This window comes from Hyaena hyaena, unplaced genomic scaffold (genome assembly GCF_003009895.1).
Source record: "Hyaena hyaena isolate Hyena2069 unplaced genomic scaffold, ASM300989v1 scaffold_441, whole genome shotgun sequence".
NCBI classification, from domain to species: domain Eukaryota; kingdom Metazoa; phylum Chordata; class Mammalia; order Carnivora; family Hyaenidae; genus Hyaena; species Hyaena hyaena.
In genome coordinates, this window is record NW_024081074.1 from 1,160,025 (window position 1) to 1,185,277 (window position 25,253).

Consider the following 25,253-nt stretch of genomic DNA (forward strand, 5'->3'; position numbering starts at 1 on the left):
TTTGACTTCTCCCTTACTGATTTGGATGACTTTTATTTCTTTTTGTTGTCTGATTGCTAAGGCTAGGACTTCTAGTATTATGTTGAACAGTGGTGAGAGTGGACATCCCTGTTGTGTTCCTGACCTTAGGAGAAAAGCTCTCAGTTTTTCCCCATTGAGGATAATATCAGCTGTGGGATTTTCATATGTGGCATTTATGATCTTGAGGTATAATTATTCTGTCCCTACTTTCTTGAAGGGTTTTATCAAGAAAAGATGCTGTATTTTGTCAAATGTTTTTTCTGCATTCATTGAGAGGATCATATGATTCTTATCCTTTCTTTTATTAATGTATCACATTGATTGATTTGCAGATGTAGACCCAACTCTGCATCCCAGGATATACTCCACTTGATTGTGGTGAAAATCCTTTTAATGTACTGTTGGCCTTGAGTTGCTAATATCTTGTTGAGAATTTGTGCATCCATGTTCATCAGAAATATTGGTCTATAATTCTCCTTTTTAGTGGCGTCTTTGTCTAGTTTTGGAATCAAAGTAATCCTGGCCTCATGGAATGAGTTTGGAAGTTTTCCTTCCATTTCTATTTTTTGGAACAGTTTCTGAATAATAGGTATTACCTTTCTCTTTTCCTTTTGATTAGTCTGGCTAGGGGCTTATTAATTTTGTTAATTCTTCAAAGAACCAGCTCCTAGTTTTGTTGATCTGTTCAACTTTTTTTTGGGGGGGGGGCGGGTTCTATATCATTTATTTCTTCTCTAATCTCTAGTTTTTCCCTTCTGCTATTTTTTGACATTATTTGCTGTTCTTCTTCCAGCTCCTTGAGGTGTAAGGTTAGGTTGTGTATTTGAGACTTTTCTTGCTTCTTGATGAGGGCCTGTATTGCTATATACTTCCCTTTTATGCCTTCGGAATAAATGTCTTTGCTGCATCCCAAAGGTTTTGGATACTAACGAAAACCATGTATTTGAAGTTTCTACCTTAATTTCCCGGTTAACCCATTCATTCTTTAATAGGATGTCCTTTAATCTCCATGTATTTGTGGTCTTTTCAAATTTTTTATGTAGTTGACATGAAGTTTCATAGCATTGTGGTTTGAAAATATGCATGGTATCATCTCGATCTTTTCATGCTGTTTGAGGCCTGATTTGTGACCCAGAGTGTGATTTATTCTGAAGAATGTTTCATGTGTACCTGAAGAAAATGTGTATTCTGCTTCTTTAGGATGAAATGTTCTGAATATATCTGTTAAGTACATCTGGTCCAGTATGTCATTCAAAGCAATTATTTCCTTGTTAATCTTCTGCTTAGGTGATCTTTCCACTGCTGTAAGTAGAATGTTAAAGCCTCCTACTATTATTATATTATTATCAATGAGTTTCTTTAAGTTTGTTATTAACTGACGTATATATTTGGCTTTTCCAAACCGGGGGCATACATATTTATAATTGTTAGATCTTCTTGATGGATAAACCCCTTTATTATGACATAGTGTCCTTCTTCATCTCTTATTACAGTGTTTGGTGTAAAATCTAGTTTATCTCATGTAAGTAATACGGCTACTCCAGCTTTCTTTTTATGTCCATTATCATGATAAGTGGTTCTCCATCCCTTCACTTTCAATCTGGAGGTGCCTTTCGGTATAGAATGAGTTCTTGTAGGTAGCATATGGATGGGTCTTTTCAAAAATCCATTCTGACACTCTGTCTTTTGCTTGGAGAATTTAGTCCATTTACATTCAGAGCAATCATTGATAGATCTGAATTTCATGCCATTGAATTACCTGTAAAATCACTGTTCCTGTAGATTGTCTCTGTTCCTTTCTAGTCTTTGTTGGTCTTGGTCTCTCTTTCTTACTCAAAGGGTCCCCTTTAATATTTCTTGCAGTTTTGATTTAGTATTCACAAACTCCTCTAGTTTTTGCTTGTCTTGGAAACTCTATCTCTCCTTCTATTCTGAATGACAGCCTTTCTGGATAAAGTAGTCTTGGATGCATATTTTTTCCCATTTAGCATGTTGAGTATATCATGCCACTCCCTTCTATCCTGCCAAGTTTCTGTGGACAAGTCTGCTGCTAAACTTGAGTCTACTCTAGTAAAGGTTAAGGATTTTCTGTCTCTAGCTGCTTTCAGAATTCTCTCTTTATCTTTGTATTTTGCAAGTTTCATTATGATATGTCTTGGTGTTGACCTGGTTTTGTTGATTTTGAATGGAGTTCTCTGTACCTCTTGGACTTGAATGCCTATTTCCTTCCCCAGATTAGGGAAGTTCTTAGCTATAGTTTGTTCAAGTAAACCTTCCATCCCCTTTCTCACTCTTCTTCTGGGACCCCTATGATACAGATATTATTGTGCTTTATGGAATCACTGAGTTCCCCTAAGTCTGTATTTGTGATCCAATAGTTTTCTTTCCCTCTTCTTTTCAGCTTCATTATTTTCCATAATTTTATCTTTTCTATATCACCTATTCATTCCTTTGCTTCTTCCATCCTCATCGTGATTACATCAGTTTTGCATCGAGGTTACTGCATTTTAAAATTTCAGCCTGACTAGTTTTTAGGTCGTTTACCTTTTCAGCAAGGGTTTCTCTGTTATCTTCTATGCTTTTTTTTTTTTTCTTCAAACCCAGCAAGTATTCTTATGACTGTTACTCAATTCTTGTTCAGATATATTTGTTGTATCTGGTTTTTTCTAAGGCAATTTTTTTTAAAGTTTATTTATTTATTTTGAGAGAGAGAGAGAATGAGAGGGAGAGAAACAGAGAGAGAGAGAGAGAGAGAGAGAGAGAGAGGAAGCCTGCTTTTTAAAGCTTCACTCATTGAAGGACATTTAGGTTGTTGTCATGTTTTGTCTATTATGAATAAAGTTGGATGGCCACTTGTGTATAGGTTTTTGTGTAAACCATAAGTTTTCATTTTGGGGGGGGGGATAAATGTCAAGAGTGCAATTGCTAAGTTATTTTGTACGTGCGTTTTTAGGCTTATTTAAAAAACCCCATCAAGCTATTTTCCGGACTGGCTGTACCATCTTATATTCCCATCAGAAATGTATGAGGGTTGCCTGGGTGGCTCAGTCGGTTGGGCATCTGACTTTGGCTCAGGTCATGACCTCACAGTTTGTGAGTTCAAGCCCATGTCAGGCTTTGTGTGCTGACAGCTCAGAGCCTGGAGCCTGCTTCCGATTCTGTGTCTCCCTCCCTCTCTGCTCCTCCCCTGCTTTCACTGTCTCTCTCTCTCTCTCAAAAAATAAACATTAAAAAATTTTTTAAAGAAATGTATGAGACATGGTTTCTTTGCTTCCTCACTGGCATTTGTTGGTGTCACTATTTTTAATTTTAGCCATTCTAATAGTGTAGTGATAGCTCATCATGGATATCATCCTCTCAGCTTATTTCTTGGAGCAAAAATGTTAATTTTGATGAAGTTCAGTTTATTCAGTTTTCTTTGTGCTTTCAGTGTCATGTCTCAGGACACTGCTTTGCGCTAGGTCCTGAAATTTTTCTGTTATGTTTTTCGTAACATTTAAAAATAGTTTTACATTTTATATTTAAATCCATGTCCACTTAGAGTTAATTTTTTAATGTTTATTTTATTTTAGAGAGAGAGCATGCACACAAGCAGCGGAGGGGCAGAGAGAGAGGGAGACAGAATTCCAAGCAGGCTCCAGGCTCTGAGCTGTCATCACAGAGCCCAACACAGGACTGGAACCCACGAACTCTGAGATCAGGACCTAAGCCCAAGTTGGTGCTCAACCAACTGAGCCACCCAGGTGACCCAAGAGTTAATTTTTCAATAAGTCATGAGACTTAGGTTGACGTTCATGTTTTTGCCAACGGATATCCAATTTGTTCTGTCATCATGTGTTGAAAAGCATATACTTTCTCCATTGAACTGATTTGTGCCTTTGTAAAAAAATCACTTGGGTGAATTTGTGTGAATCTATTTAAGGTTCCATATTTCTGGAACAGTCTATGTTGTTCCACTGTGTGTGTGTGTGTGTGTGTGTGTGTGTGTCTATGCCCCTTTCAATAGCGCACAGTCTTTATTTACTGTAGTTATACAGTTAGTTTTAACATCAGTTTAGGTGGTTCCTCTCTATTTTTCTTTTTCATTCTAGTTCTAGTTCTTTTAACCTACCATTTACATTTAAAAATAATCTTATCTACAAAATACATACAAAAACATCTTTCTGGCATTTTGGCAGAATTGAATTAATCTATTTTGATGATTGAATATACCAACTTGGGGAGGATTGACATCTTTACTATGAGAATATCCCAATCCATGAACATAGAATGTCTCTCCAATTATTTAAAGCTTCTTTGACTTCTGTCATCAATGTTTTATAATTTCCAACATAAAAGTTTTATGTATGGTTTGTAATGTTTGTAGGCAGGTGTTTAACTTTTTGAATGAATTGTAAATGGTTTTGTGTTTTAAACTCTGGTTTTCACTTTTTTTATTCCCAGGATGTAGAAATACAATTGATTTAGGTTTGTTCACCTTGTATCTTGCAACCTTGCTAAAATCACTTATTCTAGGAATTTTATTTTTAAAAGATGATTTAAGATTTTCTATGTAGATAATCATGTTGTTTGCAAATGAGGGCAGTTTTATTTATTCTTTTCTCATATATACACAATTTATTGCATCTCTTGCTTTATCATTCTGGTTAGGATTTCTAGTACTATGTTGCATAAGATTTGTGAGAGACATGTCCCTGATCTTAAGGGGAAAATATTCAATCTTTTACAGTTAAATATGATGTTGGCTGTAGGACTTTTTTGGTAGATGCTTTTTATCAAGTTGAGGAAGTTCCTCTTTATTTCTAGTTTTCTGAGAGCTTTTATCATGAATGTAGAGTGAATTTTGTAAAATTATTTTTCTGCATCAATTGATATAATCATGTGAGGTTTTTTTTTGGCCTTCTGATATAGTGTATTATATTGATTGCTTTTCAAATGTTGAACCAGCCTTGTATCCCTTGAATAAATCCCAGTTGGGCATGGCACATACTTATTTTACAATATTGCTCAATTGCATTTGCTAATATTTGGTAGAGGAATTTTATATTTAAGGTGATGAGACGTATTGGACTATAGTTTTCTTTTTTCTAAATATAGTCTGTGTGTGCTTTTGGCCTCAGGGCCTCATTCTTAAAACGAGTTAGGAAATGTTCTTTTCTCTTCTACTTTCTGGAAGAGATGGTCTAGAATTGGTGTTAATTCTTTAAATGTTTGATGAATGTCTCCAGGGAAACTATCAGGGTATAGAGATTTCTTTTATGGAGGTGATTATAGATTCAACTTCTTTAATAAACATAGGATTTATTCGGGTTATCTATTTCCTTTTGAGAATGTTTTGATAGTTTGTGACTTTCTAAGAATTGGTGCATTTCATCTAAGTTGTTGAATTTATGTGGATAGAGTTTTCATAATATTTCCTTTTTATACTTTTAATGGCTACAGCATCTATATTGATATCCCCTTTTCATTCCTTACATTGCTAACTTGTGTCTTTTTCTATTTTTATCAATTTTATTCAATATTTATCAATTTTATTGATCTTCTCAAAAGATGCTTTTTTCCTCTATTTTTTTCCAATTGTCAGTTTCATAGATTTCTGCTCTTATTTTTATTATTTTTTTCCATCTTGGTTTGGGTTTATTTGCTTTTCTTTTCCTAGTTTCTTGAGGAAGGAACTTAGATTACTGATATGACCTTTCCTCTCTTCTAATATAAGCATTTAGCACTATGTATTTCCCTCTCGGTACTGCTTTCTGAATGTTGTGTTCTCTTTTTTCTTTAATGTTTATTTAATTATTTTGAAAGAAGAGGGGGCAGAGAGAGAAGGAGAGACATAATCCCAAACAGGCTCCATGGTTTCAGCGTGGAACCCAAGGTGGGGCTCAATCTCACGACTGTGAGATCATGACCTGAGCCAAAATCAAGAATAGGATGCTTAACTGATTGAGCCAGGTGTCCTGATAAGTTGTGTTTTCAATTTCACTCAGTTTTATGTGTTTTTTTTATTTCATTTGATGCTTCCTTTTTGACTCATGAGTTATGTACAAGTGTATAGTTCAGTAACCAAGTGTTTGAAGAGTTTCCTGTTATTGATTTCTGCTTTAAGTCTACTACTAAATCCATATGATTTCAATTTTTAAAAATTTGTTATGGTTTGCTCTATGACCCAAGAAGTGGTCTATCTTAGTGAATATTCAATGGACACTTGAAAATCTTTATACTCTGCTGTTGTTGGCTAGAGTGTTCTATAAACGTCAGTTAGATCCTGTGGGTCAGCTCTTCCATGTCTTTACTGGTGTCCTGTCTAGCTGTTCTCCCGTCCACTGCAAAGACTGGAATGTGCAAGGGCCCAGACATGGCTGTAGATTTGTCTACTTTTTCTTTCAGCTTCATGTATTTTGAGGGCCTGTTGTTTGGTGCACATATATTTAGGATTATGATGTCTTTCCAGTGGATCGATTCTTTGATTGCATAATATTCTTCTTTGTCATGAGCAATTTTTTTCTTTGAAATTTATTCTATGTGACATTAACATACAGCCACTCCTGCTTTTAAAAAAATAATATTTGCAAGATGTGTCTTTTTCTATTCAGTAACTTTCAACCTATCTATAGGTAAGTTTGAAATGAGTGCCTTATAGATAGCATACAGTTGGGTTGTGTTTTTTATAATCCACTTTGCCAATCTGTCGTCTAATTGGTATATTTAAATCATTTACATTTAAAGTAATTGTTGCTATGTTAGGGCTTAAGTCTTTCACATTATTATTTGTTTGTTTCCTTTGTTTTTCATTCCTTTGCTTCTCTTTTCTTGACTTCTGGGGGTTACCTGAGCATTTTTTAAGATTTTGCCTTAAATTACTTATATTGATATAATTTTTAAAGCTTAGTTCAAGTCAAGATGCACAAAGGAGGCAATTGTTATGCGTATATCCAAATTAGAGATTTAGGGATCAATATTTCTAATATTTCAGTATTTCTAATATTTTTCTATTTGTTCCTTCTGCTTCTTGTTCCTCTCTTTTCCTTTTTTCATGCTTGCCTCTGGGTTACTGGAACATTCTGGGGATCTATGTTACGATTTCTTTGTAGTTTTTTGAGTATGCCTCTGTGTATACTTCTATTTTAATGGATGTACATACACAACCGACCACAGACTGCTCTTACTAGCATTTTACTGATGCTAAGAAAGTATAGAAAACTTATTCATTTAAGTCCTTTTACTTTCTACACTTTTAAAATACAGTGGCTGTATTTCCTCTCTATATTTCGAGTATGACATCAGATTTTGTTATAATAATTTTACTTCAACAATCAAACACAATTTAAAAACACTTATGAGGAGAAGTATAACATATTTACCCTTTTTTTTTTTTTTTTTTTTTTTACTGATTTCATTGTTCTTTCTTTTTTCTTTTCGATGTTCCAAGATTCTTTCTGTTATCATTTCCTTTCTGTTTGGAGAATGACCTTAACCATTTTTAGAAGTAGGTCCACTGATGACAAATTCTTGTAAGCATTTCTCTGCCTAAGAGTGACTTCATATTCCTCCTTGTTTCTAATGGATATATTATCTGCATGTAGTTTGGCATTGACAATTCTTTTCTGTCAGCACTTGAAAAATGTCGTGTCACTCCCTTTGGTCTCCTTGGATTCAGATAAGAAATTTGCTGTCATTTGAAGTATTTTTCTATAGACAAAGAATTATTTCTTTCTAACCACTTTCAGGATTTTTCCTTTGTCTTAGTTTTCAGAAGTTTGATCGTGATGTGTCTTGGTGGATTTATTTAGGCTTGCTCTTCTGGGGATTTATTACCTCCCTGAATGAACAGGTTTATGCTTTTCACCAAATTTTGGAAATATTCAACCATTATGTCTTCAAATATATATGTATATATATTTTTTGTTCCATACTTTCTCTTCTCTTCTTGGAACATTAACGACACAAATATTAGATCTTTTGGTATTACCCCATAGATCTCTGAGTCTCCTGGTTTGTTTTTTCCCATCTATTTTCCCTTTGTTGGTCAGACAATAAATTCTATTGATCTACCTTCAATATTCTTTTGTATCTTATCTACAGTCTATTATTGAGCCCATCCAATGAGTTTTTAATTTGGATTATTTAATTTTTTATTTCTATAATTCCTTTCTGGTTCTTTTTACATTTTCTATTTCTTTACTCAGATTATTTATTTTTATGTGTTTCAAAAGTATTCATAATTGCTTATTGAAGCATTCTTATTATGGTTGCTTCAAAATCTTTGTCATATCATTCCAACACTTGAGTTATCTTGGTGTTAGCATTCGTTGATTGTCTTTTCCCCTTCTAGTTGTGATTTTCCTGGTGCTTGGTATGATGAGTGATTTTGAAAATTAAAAAAAATTATTTAATTTTATTTTATTTTTAGAGAGAGAAAGAGCAAGCAGAGGAGAGGGGGAGAGGGGGAGAGAGAGAATCTCAAGCAAGCTCCATGCTCAGTGTTGAGCCTGATGCTGGGCTCAATCCCACCATCTTTGAACTGAAATCAAGAGTCAGATGCTCAACCAACTGGCCACCCAGGTGCCCCTGATGAGTGTTTTTTTATTGTATCCTGGACACTGTGAATATTATGTTCTGGAATTCTAGATCATATTGAAATAGTCTATTTTAGCAAATAGTCATTCTATTTAGGTGACTATGCTGGTCTTGGCCTACTTTTGTGGCCTGTGGTTCCAATGACAATTTCATTTCTGAGTCCTTGCAATGCTATTCTGGTCTACTCTGTATGTGTGCTATTCAAAGGCTTCTCTGAAAAACCTGGGTCAATCAGCTGTCTGCCCAAAATATCCTATACAGGTTTAGAGAATCCCTTTCCCCAGTTCTGTTCTCTCAAAAATCGCCTCACCATTCCCTAGAGAGCAAGGGGCATGCCCTGTCACTGCTAGGTCCAAGCTTTCCATATGTTCTCCACTGATGCTATCCACAGAGGAGGAATCTCTGGGGTCTCAGTCACTGCTGAGTCGTGAGTGGAAGAGCAGACTCCCCTGTTGGTTAATACAGCCAGCAGTGGGGGAGGAAAATACCCCAAGTTATCTGCTGTTGTTGGGATACAATAAGCTACCCCTGGTGGGGGGCTTCAGTCCAGAATCACCACTCAGTCTGCTGGTGCCACACCTGGAGGAGAAGAAAGCATTCCATCCAGGGTCACTACTGGGCAAGAAGTCTCTCTATTCCTTCTTCACTGACTGCCTGCTGACAGGGCAGCAAAGTAGAGTCTCTGGGCCAGTCAGGGCTCTCTGCTACCATTCAGTCGCCAACCTGCCTTCCATCTTTCAGAGTCCTTGTTTTGGACTGAATGTTTGTGCCTTCCCCAAGTTCATATGTTCAAGTCCTAATTCCCAGTGTGATGGTATTTGGAAGTGTGATGGTATCTGGGAGGCGATTATGTTAACATGAGGTCATGAAGGTGGGGCCTCCCTGATGGGATTAGTGCCCTTATACAACTAAGAAGAGATACCAGAGCTCTCCTCTCTTCATAAGCACTTGCTGAGGAAAGACCATATAAGAATGCATCTAGAGGGGCGCCTGGGTGGCTTAGTCGGTTAAGCGTCCGACTTTCGCTTAGGTCATGATCTCGCGGTTCGTGGGTTCGGGCCCTGCGTCGGGGTCTGTGCTGACTGCCAGCTCAGAGCCTGGAGCCTGTTTCAGAGTCTGTGACTCCCTCTCTCTCTGACCCTCCCCTGCTCACGTTGTCTCTCTCTCTCTCCTAGAAATAAATAAAAATATTTAAAAAAAAAAAAAAGAATGCATCTAGATAAGGCAGCTGTAGAAGTGCCTGGGGGATTCAGTCCATTAAGTGTCCAACTTCGACTCAGGTCATGATCTCACGGTTCATGGGTTCAAGCCCCATGTTGAGCTCTGTGCTGATAGCTCAGAGGCTGGAGCCTGCTTTGAATTCTGTGTCTCCCTCTCTCTCTGCCCCTCCCCCACTCACGCTCTCTCTCTCAAAATAAACATTAAAAAATTTTTTTTTGAAAAAAGAAGAAGGCAGCTGTCTGCAACTCAGGAAGAGGACTCTCAGCAGACATTGAATCTGGTGGCACCTTGATGTTGGACTTCCCAGCATCCAAGACTGTGAGAAATAAAAGTCTGTTAGATAAGCTACCAGTCTGTGGTATTCCACTGTGGCAGTCTGAGTTGACTGAAACACCCCTCTTGTGATCGTCAGCTGTGCTACATCCAGGGTTTTAGGTGTATGTGGTGGGAGGAATTGGGAGAAGTGGTGTCTACATGAAGCTTCTTTGACAGAGCAGAAGTTTTTGATTTTTATAAAATCAGGTTTATGGATTTTTCCCCTGTAATAGTACATGCTCTTTGTGTCATGCTTGAGGCATTTTTAGCAAACCCAAGATTACTGTATTGCCGCATAATAAGTAATCCCCAAGCTTAGCAGCTTAAAACAATAAACATTATTTTCACATGGGCGAGAAGTTTGGGAGCACCTTGGCTGGGTAGTTGTGGCTCAGTCTCTCATGAGGGTAAAATCATCTTAAGGCTTGGTGAAATAAATATATATTTCTAAGTTCGTTCATGTGATTGATGACAGACCTTCCATTCCTCACCATATGGCCCTCTCTCCTCACAGCAGATGTGCTGTCCTCTCCACAGGACTACCTCATGACATGCAGGTGGCTTCCCCCTAAATGAATATGGACAGACAGACAGACACAGACACAGAGATGGAGGGATGGTGGTGGAGAGGGGGAGAACCCAAGATGGAAACTGCAGTCTTTTATAGCCCAATCTTGGAAGTGACATTCTATCACTTCTGCCATATTCTGTTTGCTAGAGGTGATTGACTAAGTCTACATTCAGGGGGAGGGGAATTAAACTCCACATCTTGACAAAAGGAGGATCAGAGTTTGTGAACATTTCTATTTGTCTTAAATGTTTATTTTTGAGAGGGGGAGAGGCAGAAATAAAGGGTGACAGAAGATCTGAAGCAGGCTCTGCACTGACAACAGAGAGCTTGATGTGGGGCTTGAACTTAAAAACCTTGAGATCATGACCTGAGCCTAAGTCAGATGTTCAACTGACTGAGCCCCCCACGCACCCATGTGAACATCTCTTTAAAATCAACACGACCACTAAATTTTTCTCCTGTTTCCTTTCACAAGTTTTACACATTTAGCTCTTACACTTCAGATCCACTCCAAGTTAATTTTTGTATATGGTGTGAGATAAGTCTTGAGTCCTTCCCCTCCCCTCCCCTCTCCTACTCTTCCTTCCTTCCCCTCCCCCTCTCCTTTCCTCTCCTCCTCCCCAGCCATCTCCTTCCTCTTTTCCTCCTTTTTCTTCTCTTCCTTCTTCTTCTTTGCGTATATGGCTATTTGTTGAAAATGATGATCTTTTCTCCATAGAATTGCCTTGGCATCTTTGTTGATAATTAATTAACTGTATATTTGTGGGTCTATTTTGTTCCATTTAGCTGTGTTTCTATCTTTACCTCCATATCACAGTGTCAATTTCCATGACTTTCTGAAATCAAGTAGTGTAAGTTCTTTTAGTCCTTTTTCAGAGATATTTTGGCTATTTTAGGTCCTTTGAATTTCCACATAAATTTTAGAATCAAATTTGTCAATTGCTACAAAAAAAGCTCACTGGGACTTTGATTAGGATTGCATTAATCTTTGATCAATCTAGGTAGAACTGGCATTTTAACAATACTGAATCTTCAAACCACAAACACAGTTTATCTCTCCATTTGTGTGGGTCTTCTTTAATTTCTCTCAGCAATGTTTTGTGGTTTATAGTATAGAGGTCTTGCACATTTTTTGTCATAGTGGTGGGGTCTAGAAGCACCAAAGAGCCAGGGTCAGAGTGCCAAGCATGCCTCTTGAGAATGAAGTTTGGACCGTAGAGATTCTTTCCCTCTCCCTTCCAGCCCAGAACAGCAAGTCACAAGGGAAATGCCACGTGGTCGAAGGAATGAAAGAATGAACAAATGGTTGTATTCCTGGGGCCAAGGTCCACAAGTTGGCTCCGGTTATCCTCTTAGTTTGCACTGATGGAATAATCCCAAGCCTGGACCTTCAGATGCGTCCTCATATATCTGCATAGTGACAGTTAGTTAGAAGGGGGCTGGGCGGTCTCTGCTGAGATTTGGTCAAATCACAGAGCTCACCCTTTCCTGATTCTCTAGGTGCAAGGTCTGCAGCGCCCGCAGGGAAGTCATCTTTCTAGTGCTCTACATGGCAGCTCCACTGACATGCATTGTGCCAGGCACCTTACAGATGCTAATTCATTTCATCTTCATGATCCCTGACTTAGATCGATGCTATTTTTACCCACATTTTGACAGATGGGGAAACTGAGACGCAGGAATTTAGGAGCTTGCTCACAATCACACAACTAGAAGGTAGTGGGTGTTTCACAAATGCTTGTTGCACCTGGATATGCCTAAAAACATGGACCAACACAGAAGATGTGTTGTAGAACACCTCTGTACTACATTCTTCTAAAATTTCAATTTTGAACTATGTCTTATACAAAGGAGAGTGTAAAAAACACATCTGTTCAGTCTAAAGATTCATAATAAAAGAATATATCTCACTTAGGTTGAGCAGGAGAATATTTTCAGGTAACTTAGAGGCAGCTCCCCCTTCCTCGTGTGCTCCTCCCTTGGCCTGGCCTACTCTCCCTACTAGAGGTTGTTTTATTTCTTTTTTTAAAGACATTTTTTAAACATTTATTTATTTTTGAGAGATGGAGCACAATGGGGTGGGAGAGGCAGAGGGAGAAAGACACAGAATCTGAAGCAGGCTCCAGGCTCTGAGCTGTCAGCACAGAGCCCAACACGGGGCTTGAACCCACGACCAGCAAGATCAGGACCTGAGCCAAAGCTGGATGCTTAACCAGTTGAGCCACCCAGGTGCCCTGAAGTTGTATACTTCTAGAATTTGTATTAATCATTCCTTTGCTTTTCTTTATAGTTTTCCCTCCTGTATGTAATTTAAAACAATGTATTAGGTTGAACCATTTGAAATTGAATATAGATGATTTCACATGGTTTAACCCATGCATTTTTAGGGGGCAATCTTGTTTCATGGGGCTGAAATTGGTTCTTGGTTGGGGACAGGCACAAAAATACCTAGGTAACAATGGTTAATGGCACCCCAAAGAGTCACAGTATAGGAACAGATATACAGCGTATCTGCGGGATTAAAATTTCATGTGAGGTTGACATTTTAAGAAAAAAAATCTCTAAAAAGTCTCCTTTACATAAACGAACTTTACATAAATAAATCCAATGCATGTGTCATGTACGTGGACATTTAGTTTTGAGGTTCATGCACATGTGTGCAGCCTGTTTACCAGTTTACTTGCCGCTTACTAGTGCATTGTGGGAATATGCAAGTTGGCTCACCCTCTCCCTTCCCAGTGAATGACCTTTCAGGTTGTTTTCAGGTTTTTTGCTATTGTAAACATTCTTTTACGCGGGTCCTGGTGTGTTTGTGGTCGCATTTTTCTTGGGTACACACACGGAGGACAGGACTTCCTGGGCCTGTTAGGTGTCTGCCTTTCTTTGCTGTCACAAGGAGGCCCAGTGTTTACTCCATTTTACATTTCCACTAGCTGTGTCTGAGAGTTCTTCCCCTCTTCCCCCAGTCTTTCCTAACACTCTATACTGACAGAGATTTTAATTTTTGCTAATTTAGTGAGTGGGAAATTGCATATCATTGTTTTAATTTGTGCTTCTCTGAAAACAAAATTGGACATCTCCCACGTATACTGGGCCTCCTGCCTCCTTTCCCAGGAAGTAGCAAGTTTTAGTTTTTTCTTGATTCAGACTTTATATATATGTTCTGAGTATAAGCCATTTTTTAAGTATATGTATTGCTAATACTGTTCTCCCCCCCTTAGCCAACTGAGCCACCCAGGCGCCCCTGTTGTTTTCTTTATGGTGTCTTTTAAAGACCAGAACTTCTTAATTTTAAGGGAGACATTTTCTAAATAGCACCCTTTTTTCTTTTTGGTTGATGCTCTCTTTTGCTTCTTTAGAAAATCTTTTCCCTACCCCAAAGCTCTAGATTCTACTCTGTATGCCCGTTTAAGCTTCACTGGTATGCTTTCCCTGTTGATGCTTGGATGTTTTCACACCTTTTCACGGCCCCGGCGCCCCTTGGACCACAGCCCTGTCGAGCCAGTGAAACGAGGCCCAGGGGCATCCCTCTGTCTGGCTCCCGCGCGGGGGCGCTGCTCCAGGCCGCTCGCGGGCGGGGCGGAGGCCGGCTTGGCCCCGGCGAGCAGACCTTCCGCGGCCGGCAGGTGGCGCCCACGTCCCGCGCTCCTGCACAGCCTGTGTCCTCCACAGCCGCTTGCACCTGGCTGCTCCTTCTTGCTGTGTCATCTTGGGCTCTGCCTCCCGTTTGCATCTTCAAAATAGGACAGCTTTCAGAGCTTTTATGATGGCAACAGCTGGAGATGGGAGCAGCCTGCCTCCCTCTGAGCAGCCGGTTCTCTGCAGTCCCCACCGCTCCTTATTGCCTTATACTCAGCGCTGCTCTCATTTACTCAACTCGCCGGGCACCTGGAGGCGTTTGACTTTGAGATCGCCCTTCAGACTTTCGTCCTCTTAGATGGAGAGGACTTCAGGGCTTTGTGAGCCAACCGTTGCTTTAAGAAGTTTATTCTGTGTACCTCTAAGTGGTTTAGAAAATCTGAAAAGCACAAAAACAAGATAAATAGCTTATATTCTCACTTCAAAAATAAACACTGTGACTATTGTTCGTGTTTTTCCCCCCATCTTCTTCCTGTGTAATCTGTTCTTTTCAATGTCTTTACAGATAGCATCCCCTGTGCCCCCAGTCGTGTTAGAGGACGGGGCGAGCCCCGGAGGGCTCCCTGGGATTGCAGAGGCCGGGGACAGGTGCAGTCCGGCCCGGGTTTGTGGGGCCACGCGGCGGACCGCACCTGGCTTACTGCTGGACGGAGTCTGGTCTTGGTGCCTGTGTCAAGGGGCACAGGACGGGCCTGCCGGCTGCCCCCGCAGTGCATCGGGGTCTGGTCCCTGGTGGCGGCGGACCACAAGCAGCAGGAGCGCTGCTGGTTTGCGTCCCACCCGCGGGGGCCCGTTCCTGCCTCCGCCCGGTGTCCTCCGGGCACCGTTGCCCACGACCTCCTGTGAGGCGCCGGCCACGCGAGCGAGCATCCGGGACGGTCCCGTGCACACACGGGGGCCCGCGGGCAGGAACCTCGCACGTGTGCCCTATGCCGACGACCACCCAGAGCCAGGTTCCGGCCTTGGTCGCCGCTGCCCTGGCCCGGACCCGCCGCTGCTTGCAGACCTTTCTGGATTGTTTCAGACCGGCTGGTGGAGGGGAGCTCGTGAGCTGTTGGACGCGGGGTTGCTTGGCCCCAGGGGACGCAGAGCCCTCTGGTAACCACGGTGGGGCTGCGGGCTCCCGGCTGTGGCGGTCTTCACACTAGACGGCACCCCAGCCTTGTGCTGACCCGGCCCCGGCAAAGGTGGGACAGCCCCGCGCGGCAGGCGGGGTCCCGTCTGACTGTGAGGTTTGAGAAGCCGCGCCGCACCCCACAGGCTCACACATACTGTTAGTAACTCGTGGCAGTTATTTCAAAACGTAATAAAAGTCGTTCTCTTTCAATGTATGTATGTGGCTTTCAAACAGCTACTGTTATTAGCATACACACACTTGCTAAGTGTTCTGGAGATGCCAAGGGCTCTGTGATCTCAGAGAGCTGAGGAACCCCTGGGTCTAGAGGGTTCTGCCTCAGGACCAGGGTGTGTGGTTTCTGTCTGCACAAGAGGACACCAGAGGGGCCAGAGCAGGGTTGCAGGCCCCAGAGGTCTGGGTCCCCAGGACCACTGCTGGGCTCTGTTTCTTCTCTGAAAGCAGAACTGGGGCGGGGCGGGGCGGGGGGGGCTTGGGTGTGGTTTATTTATTTAAGAGAGAGAGAGAGAGCTCATGCACAAGGGAGGAGCAGAGGGAGAGAGAATCCCAAGCAGGCCCCAGGCTCAGCACAGAGCCTGACATGGGGCTGGAACTCATGATTGTGAGATCATGACCTGAGCTGAAATCAAGAGTTGGATGCATGGGGGAGCCTGGGTGGCTCAGTCATCTAAGCATCTAGCTCCTAATTTCAGCTCAGGTCATGATGTCACAGTTTGGAAGTTGGCGTCCCACATGGAGCTCTGTGCTGACAGTGCAGAGCCTTCTTAGGACCCTCTCTCTCTCTGCCCCACCTCTGCTTGCTTGCACTCTCTCTCTCTCAAAATAAATAAATAAACTTAAAAATATTAAGAAGAAAAAAAGAATCGGATACTTAACTGGCTGAGCCACCAAGGCACATCTGGGAGTGATTTTTATCTACACCTAACGGTGTTGATTAGCTGATGAAGTTCGGCTGGGTCTGAGAGGGTTGGAGAAACCAGGGGATGTGGATTTGTCAGAGGGTTTGCACAGAGCTGTGCTGAACACACGTGGGTCAGGAGCATGCTGGCCCCGTGCAGCCGGTGACAGCCCTCTTCTCTTGTGGGCCGTGTCCACCGCGAGAAACAGCCCAGTCTTCCAGAGGTGGGATGTCAGGCTACGCAGAAAGCGTTAGGTGTATCCTCAGGCCCAGCCATCGCAACAGAAACAAAGTGCGGTGGGTAAAGCTGTGTGGGCAGGAAGTCAGCCCTGGCTCCAAAGCGGAGCAGAGTGCCTGCCCATCCGCCCGGGATGGCTGAGCAAATGACAGTTGTCCACACCTGAAACATTAGGCAGCCACGAAAGAGACTGAAGGGACGCCCAAGTGGAAGATTCCAGAGGGATCTGTAGAAGTTACTGAGTGAGGAAATCAAGATGCACAAAGTGTGAAACGGGATCCCACTTGTGAACAAACTAACCAAGACCCTCCATCTCTACATGTGTGGAGATGTACGCAAGTTTTCATGTGCATATGTATGCTTATTATCAAAGGGAAACAGATGTTTTTATGCAATTAAAGGTGTGTTTACCGTACGAAGAAGGCAGGATGGGATTGCAAGCAGTTCAGCTGCAGTGTACTGGCAGCAAACAACCATGTCTCATGCTCCTGGCGTCTGTGGGGTCAGGTGCTAGAGGGCTCCGCTGGGCAGTTTCCCTTGGTGCCGAGGTCAGCGGGGCACGGTCATCTGTGCGGCAGCACCCACGTCCCAAAGCAGGGCACACCTCTGGCTGGCAGTGTAGTGCTGGCTCTTAGCTCCAGGCTTCCGTGCTTTCTAAGTGGGCGCGTCCATGGGACTTGGTGTCTTTCTTCATGGTAGCCTCTAGGGCTGGCCCGGACGAAACGTTGCAGCAGGAAAGCCGCCATAGATAACAGTGAGGGAATGTGTGTGGCCATGTTCCAATAAGGTGCATTTACAAAAATGAGCTGTGGGCCAGATTTGGCCTATGGGCTATAGTTTGCCCACACACAGCCGTGAGGACCGTGCTCAATTCTTTGGCTTTTCCTCAGAGCCGCTGGAGGGTTCTGAGCAGAGAAGTAGCTTGGCATGGCTCAGTTTTTTTCAGAAATTTGTTTATGTTTATTTATTATTGAGATAGAAACAGCATGAATGGGAGAGGGGCAGAGAGAAAGGGAGACACAGAATCTGAAGCAGGTTGCAGGCTGCAGGCTCCGAGCTGTCAGCACAGAGCCTGATGCAGGGCTCAAACCCACAAACTGTGAGATCATGACCTGAGCCAAAGCCGGATGCTTCACCGACTGGGCATGGCTCAGTTTGACAGGACTGGTGTGGCTGCTTTGTGGAGGATGCATGGGGAGGCGGAAGGTCCAAGGGAAACCAGGGCCCAGGGAGGAGGCTTCTGTCATGACCTGCAGGACCCAGGTGCAGGTGTTGAGGCTTTGAGGCTAGATGCAGGTTGATTGATTGATTGATTGACTCACTTACTGAGGGAGAAGCACAAACCAAGATGCCACATTAGCTCTCAGCCCTGTGGCTCTGAGCCTGGGGCCAAGGAGCTCCACGGCGGGCGTAGGGGTGGAGGGCGAGTTGGCCACTCTTGAGTGTGAGGGGGTAGCTGAGGCTGGAGATGGGGGACCGCCTTTCATAGGTGTGCAGGCCAATTCCACCCGAGACGGAGACTGCATATGCATGTGTGGAGGGGCCAGGGCGAGGAAGCCTCAGGGAGGAGGACTGGCCTCCCGGGAAGCTGCCTGTGGCTTTCAGTAGAGAGTGTGGAAATCTGTAGGGTCCAGGAAGCAGGGCGACCACTTCTGCAGGGACTGCCAGTGGTGGCCCTCTGCCTCAAGTGGTGATCCCTGCTGACATTTGGTACTTCCTGTAAAAACAGATAGGTAAACATGTAAATAAAATTGTGGGTTTTTTAATTCATGTTCTGCAGCAGCTGGTCAGGGTTATGTGAAAGTAACACTGCAGATCCAGCATTTCCCCCAACTCCTGGAAGTTTTCTAAGGTGTACAAAGCTAGGAAGGTGGGAAACGAACACCCATACACCCACTACCCGGATTCAACACTCAGCTTTCACGCCGATGGGAACGCACCTGCTGTAAGTCTTTCTCACTCCCTTCTCTGTCGGCCCTTGAGTCCTGCCCAAATGCACTTGATGGTGGCTGGCTCCCTTGCATAGCAGACTCTGAGTAAATCACCTTTGCCTGGTCTCATCTGGGTGGTCTTTGTGTATTTCCACAACGGGATTATAATTTTCTTTGGGGTGAAAACTATTAAGTGAATCTACCTTCTCAAACCAGAGAAGAAACTGTGGCCCCCCAATTAGACCCTGAGGCTCAGAAGATGAGCAGGTGCTGTGAATGGAGGGGGGTGGGGAGAGGGGCATGACTTGGGGCTCGCAGTGCCGAAGGGTCCCCACCCTGCCCGGTGGGGCTGCAAGGGCATGGAGCTGGGCAGGTGAGGCTGTGCTCTGTGGACACTGCTTGCCTGCCCTCCAGCCCCATCCTGACCATCCAGAGCAGGCCCCAGGCTGTGTGGGCACCGCATGCGTCTGCCTGGCCACCATAGCAAATACCACAGACCGAGGGGCTGAAACAACGGAAGTGTTTCTCCCTGTGCTGGAGGCTGGACATCCAAGATCAAGGTGCGGGCAGGGTGGCTTCCCCAAGGCCTCTCCCCCTGGCTTGCAGATGGCCGCCTCCTGGCTGCGTTCTCATTTGGCTTTTTCCCAGTGGGCACGCAGCCCCCGTGTCTCCTCTGATCTGACAGGGACACCAGGCCCTCTGGACTAGGGCCCCATCCTGATGACCTCTGGAAAGGCCCTATTTTGGAATATGCTTTCTTGGGGAATTAGGGTTTCAACATGTGAATTTGGGAGGCACGGAATTCAGTCTATAGTAGGTGCCAAGGGCAGAGAGCTGCTTCCTGCTGGAGGGAAGGGACACCAGCCCCAACGCATCCACGGGCAACCCCCCGTGGGAGGACTAACCGCCCGTTGGCGTATTCTCTGCCACACCCCTGTTCACAGGTCGTCCCCCTCACTGCCTGCAGTGGCCACCGTCCACCTCTGGTCCGGAGTGGAGGGGACACTGTAGAACATGTGTTCTCACTTTAGGCTCATGCCGGGCCTCCTATTCTGTGGGGACGTGCGTCTGTGCCTTTTATATTTTCCAGGGAGAAGACCAACAGCTTTCACTTGATTCTCCGAGGTGTTGGGTTGGTGACGTTGGCCATTGCTCCAGGGGGCAGGTGGGCTGGGCCTAGATCTGGTGGCCCAGCTTGAAGCTCTGAAGGGAGCATGGCTGTGCACGGGATCCCCCAGCAGGCCGCGAGGCGGAACAGACTCTCGCCTTCCCTGTGGCACAGAGGCGTGGAACACGCCCACGTGTGACATGCGAGGACCGTCCGAGTCCACCGTCCATCTTATTCTGTCCTCCCAACAACCCGGGCAGCTGTCATGTCTAACCAACCCTATTTCAGAGGAGGAAACAGGTTCTAACTGGCCCAAAGTCATTCCTTTGGGAGCCATGACCTTCTGGCTGCTGACCCAGGTGCTCCACTGCTCCCCACTGCATATATGCTATTTTTTAAGTTTATTTATTTATTTTGAGAGAGAGAGAGAGAGAGAGAGAGAGAATCCCAAGCAGGCTAAGTGCTGTCAACCCCCTGAGGGCTCAGTCTCATGAACCGTGAGATCATGTCCTAAGCTGAAAACAAGAGTCGGACACTTAACCAACTGAGCCACCCAGGTGCCCCTGCATATACTTTCTAAATAAGCTACTTCATTTGCTGGCAGGCAGGTCTATATTTCGAGGCACATGATGGAACTTATGAGTTCAATTCTATTTCATATAACTTATGAGGTATTGGTCAATTTCTCACCAGAGGCAAAAAGCTCAGCCGTCCAGATCATAATGGTAACACTTTCAAGCCAAGAACAGAGCACTGATTTCAAGTACCAATTCTCAACATTGACAGTCCATAGAGAGAAGAACTACATCCTATTTGAAAACCTGGGTGCCTGGCAACCAACGGAATGGGAAAAGATAGTTGCAAATGACATATCAGATAAAGGGTTAATATCCAGAATCTATAAGGAACTCACCAAACTACACGCCCAAAAAACAAACAACCCAGTGAAGAAATGGGCAGAAGATATGAACAGACACTTCTCCAAAGAGGACATCCAGATGGCCAACAGACACATGAAACGATGCTCAGCATCCCTCCTCATCAGGGAAATACAAATCAAAACCACACCGAGATACCACCTCACGCCAGTCAGAGTGGCTAAAATGAGCCAATCAGAGAACTCTAGATGCTGGCGAGGATGTGGAGAAACGGGCACCCTCCTACACTGTTGGTGGGAATGTAAACTGGTACAGCCCCTCTGGAAAACAGTGTGGAGGTTCCTCAGGAAACTAACAATAGAACTCCCCTATGACCCAGCAATAGCACTGCTAGGAATTTACCCAAGGGATACAGAAATGTTGATGCATAGGAGCACATGTACCCCAATGTTCATAGCAGCACTCTCCACAATAGCTAAAACATGGAAAGAGCCTAAGTGTCCATCAACAGATGAATGGATCAAGAAGATGTGGTTTATCTATACCATGGAATACTACATGGCAATGAGAAACAATGAAATCTGGCCTTGTGTAGCAACATGGATGGACCTTGAGGGTGTTATGCTGAGCGAAATAAGTCAGGCAGAGAAGGACAAATATCATATGTTTGCACGTATAGGAGGATTAGGAGGAACTTGACGGAGGAACAAGGGGGAGAAGAAAGGGGGAAATGGTGGGGGAAAGGGAGAGAGGCAAACCATGAGAGACTCTTGAATGCTGACAAAAACTGAGGACTGATGGATGTGGGGGGGAGGAGGGATGGGCATGGAGGAGGGCACTTGTGGGGATGAGCACTGAGTGTTATGTGGAAACTAATTTGACAATAAACTATTTGTAAAAAACAAAAAACAAAACAAAAAAAACCTGGGTGCCTGGGGCTCCCACTAAGGCCCAACCTCAATGACGGGCATCCCAACTTTTATAAGTTTACTATATGACTCAAATAGACGATAAGAATTAAGAACTGCTGATTTACAGGTGCCTGAGTGGCTCAGTCAGTTGAGCATCTGACTTCAGCTCAGGTCATGATCTCACAGTTTGTGAGTTCAAGCCCTGCATCAGGCTCTGTGCTGATGACAGCTCAGAGCCTGGAGCCTGCTTCAGATTATGTCTTTCCCTCTTTCTCTGCCCCTCTCCCACTCGCTCTCACTCTCTCTCAAAAATAAATAAACATTAAAATTTAAAAAAAAGAACTGATTTAGAGAAGTTTTGAAACTAAAGTGAAAACAGAAGAATAATTAGTGAGTTTGCTACATGATCTTTCTTTATACATCAGTGATGATTAGGTTTAGCTATGAGGAACAAGTCCTGAACAATAGAGGCTTTTATAAGATACAAGTGCATTGTTGTCTCCTATAAAGGAAGCCTGAAAGTAGACAGTTTTAGGGCTAGTATGGTGTCCTCATGATGTCTCAGGCTCCTTTTATCACATGGCTTCCCTTCCCAGGATCACCTCATTGTCTAAAATGGACGCTAGTGCACCAGCCATCACATACGTGCTCCAGGCAGCAGGACAGGAGAAAGAAAGGTGAAGAGCCTGCCCCATCCCTGTTAACGATGCTTCCTGGAAGTGTTATTTAACATTTATGCTTACTTTATGCTTACAGTTATTTGAGTGAGAAGACCCCAAAATACTAACCAAAAAATAAGTAAAAATTTATAATTTAGATTTTATTAAAATTGAGAACTTCTCTCCATCCAGAGTATTCATCAAGAGAATAAATGGGCCAAGCCAAAGACTGGGAGAAGACATTCAGAATCCATATATCTGACAAGGAATTTCTATCAAGAATATATAAAAAGGGGCACCTGGGCTGCTCAGTCGGTTAAGTGTCTTGACTCTTGATTTCAGCTCAGGTCATGATCTCATGATTTGCTGTCAGCACGGAGCCTGCTTGGATTCTCTTTCCCCCTCTCTCTCTGCCCCTCCCCCACTCTTAAATGAAATAAATAATCTTAAAAAAAGAATATATTTGGGCGCCTGGATGGCTCAGTTGGTTGAGTGACCGACTTCGGCTCAGGTCATGATCTCACAGTTCGTGGGTTTAAGCCCCACGTCGGGCTCTGTGCTGATGGCTAGCTCAGAGCCTCGAGCCTCTCTTCAGATTCTGTATCTCCCTCTCTCTCTAGCCCTCCTCTGCTCATGCTGTCTCTCTCTCTCTCTCAAAAATAAATAAAACATTTAAAAAAATTTAAAAAAGAATATATAAAGTTCTTATAAAGTAATAAGAAAAAGTCAAACAACCCAATTTTTAAAAATGAGCAAAAAACACATTTTGCAAAAGAAGATATCTCCTTTGCCCATAAGCATCTGAAAAGATACCTAACATCATTAATTATTTAGGCAATAAACATTAAAAACCACCTGAGATGCTGTTATCTAACTGGTAGAATGACTAAAATTGAACAGATTGATGAACAAAGTTTGGTGGGATGGGTAGTAATGGAAACAGAGATCCAGTGCCTGTGACGGTAAATTAGTTCAAACACTCCGAAAAAGTGCAAGTTTGTTATAACATTAAGATGTAGTTTTAAATGGCCCAGAAATTCCACTCTGCTATTTACACAAGATAAATTAAAACATAAACCATTTAATAGCAACTGTTTTTATAAATAGCTAAGAATTTGAAACAGCCCAGCGTCCAACAAGAGGAGAATGGATAGCAGATTCCAGAACATTCATAGGTCACAGACATTAAACTAACAAAGGTCCACGGCTGTGGGCCATACTCTCACCAGGCCCAGTTTTCTGCGTGGCTCAAGACTCTGGGCCTAGCCTGCAATCTTGTAACAGCACCTTGCTGGGCACGTTCCCTGAGCGGAGGGTGCTCAGAGCTGGAGAGAACTCAGCCTGCTGCAGCCAGTACCATGTCCTCCTGGGGACAGACTGGGCCAGCCAGTGTCTGCAAGGACTTGCATGCAACACACATAACATGTAACATATATAGTGTAAACTATGCAGAGCAAATAATTTCTGTCATGTAACACACAGTGAATCATATTACAGCATGTAACACACATAGCACATGGCATGTATAACATGTGACACATAATAGAGTAGTATATCCTACAACACAGTATATAACATGCATAGCATAGTGCACATAGCATGCAACGTACACAATATATGCTGCACATACACGCTGCTCAAACACGTATGCATTTATAGCACGTGATGTACACTGCATCTACCATGTATGGCATGTGACGTACCTGGCACAAAACGGGCACGCATGCAGCAGATACAGCACGGAACACACGGAGCAGATACAGCACGTGCACGCACACGGCGGGTAACAAGCACAGCATAACCCCACGACCGTGGTCCCCCCTTCCGCCAGGACGGCCACGTCGGCCCTGGGCGGGCTGGCCTCCCGCGGAGCGGCGTACCAGGCTCCTTTTGCCCCTCCCCTCCCCCTCCACCCTTTCCTTTCTTCCTGAGACGCGGCCTGAATAAGCTGGGGTAGAGCGGGGCCTCTGCCTGTGGACAGAGCGGCCCAGAGGCTCCTTCGCACTCGTCCCGGGAGCCACGCGAGGTGGCCGCTGCTCCAGGCCTCCTCCCCGGGCGAGCGCGTGAGGCGGGCTGGCTTTCCTCTCCTCAGCCTCGCGGGGCCCCACCGGGGGAGAAGCAACCTGGAAGGACGGCGTCTGGTGGCTGCCCCGGGGGTCACCGTCTTCTTCGTGTCCCCGGAAGCGACCCGGGTCAAGGATTCAAGCGCAAGCAGCGCGCCCAGGTGGTGATCCCAGGAAGCTGCGCGAGGTGAATGGGGAGGTGAAGGAGGGCACGGAGGGGTCACGGCCGCTGGGACCCCAGGACACGCATCCCTTCCTCCTCCAGCTCCAGACACCCCGTCCCGGGCGAGTCCGGCAGCTGCAGGCTGCTTGCCTCTGAAATCGAATCCGCTCCTCTTACAGCAGAAAAACACATGCTCACTGAAATAAGAGTTTGCCTCAAAGCCGCTGGGTGGAGGAGCTGGAGGTCGAATTTCCAACTCGGGTGACCAGGCTGGGAAGCTCAGTCCAGTGAGGGCCACCGGTGAGTGTGAAGGGGGGTGGGCGGCAGGGCACAGCGGCAGCTCCCCTTCCTTCCTGATCTGCCAGGATGGGAGCAGAGGCGGGCTGTGGCAGCAGCCTGACTCAGTGCCCTCCCTCCCTCCACCCTGCCTGACAAGGCCTCGTGGTAGCCCAGCCCTGAAGGGGGGCCAAGCCTCGTACAGCTCGCCGCATGGCCTTCCAAGGAGCAGGTCCCTCGGACCAGCTGTAGACAGGACTGTGGGAAGGATGGTGGGGTCTGGCTTCTCGCACAGGCGCTCCGTCCGATGGTGCTGGCCTGGGGAGGGTGTCTTCCGACCTCGCTCTGGCAGGGGATCTGAAGCAGCATGTCAGGAGGGCCGGGCCGGGAGGCCAGGCGGCCCCAACATGCTTGCTGTGGGGGCTGTGCTGAGTCGGTGTTTGTTGGCAGAGGGCAGCAGCCAGGGCTCTGTCCCCACCCCAGCTTTCTCAGCGACTGTGCCTGAGGTCCGTCTGCACCCACGTGCAAACTGTTATAAAGGTGAAGCTCCTGCATTCCTCTGAGCTGAGTCCTACCCTCCCTGTGTTCTGTGAACTCAGAACATGGCTCTCATGAATGTACCTCCTGTCTTCCATTTTGCTTTTTTTAT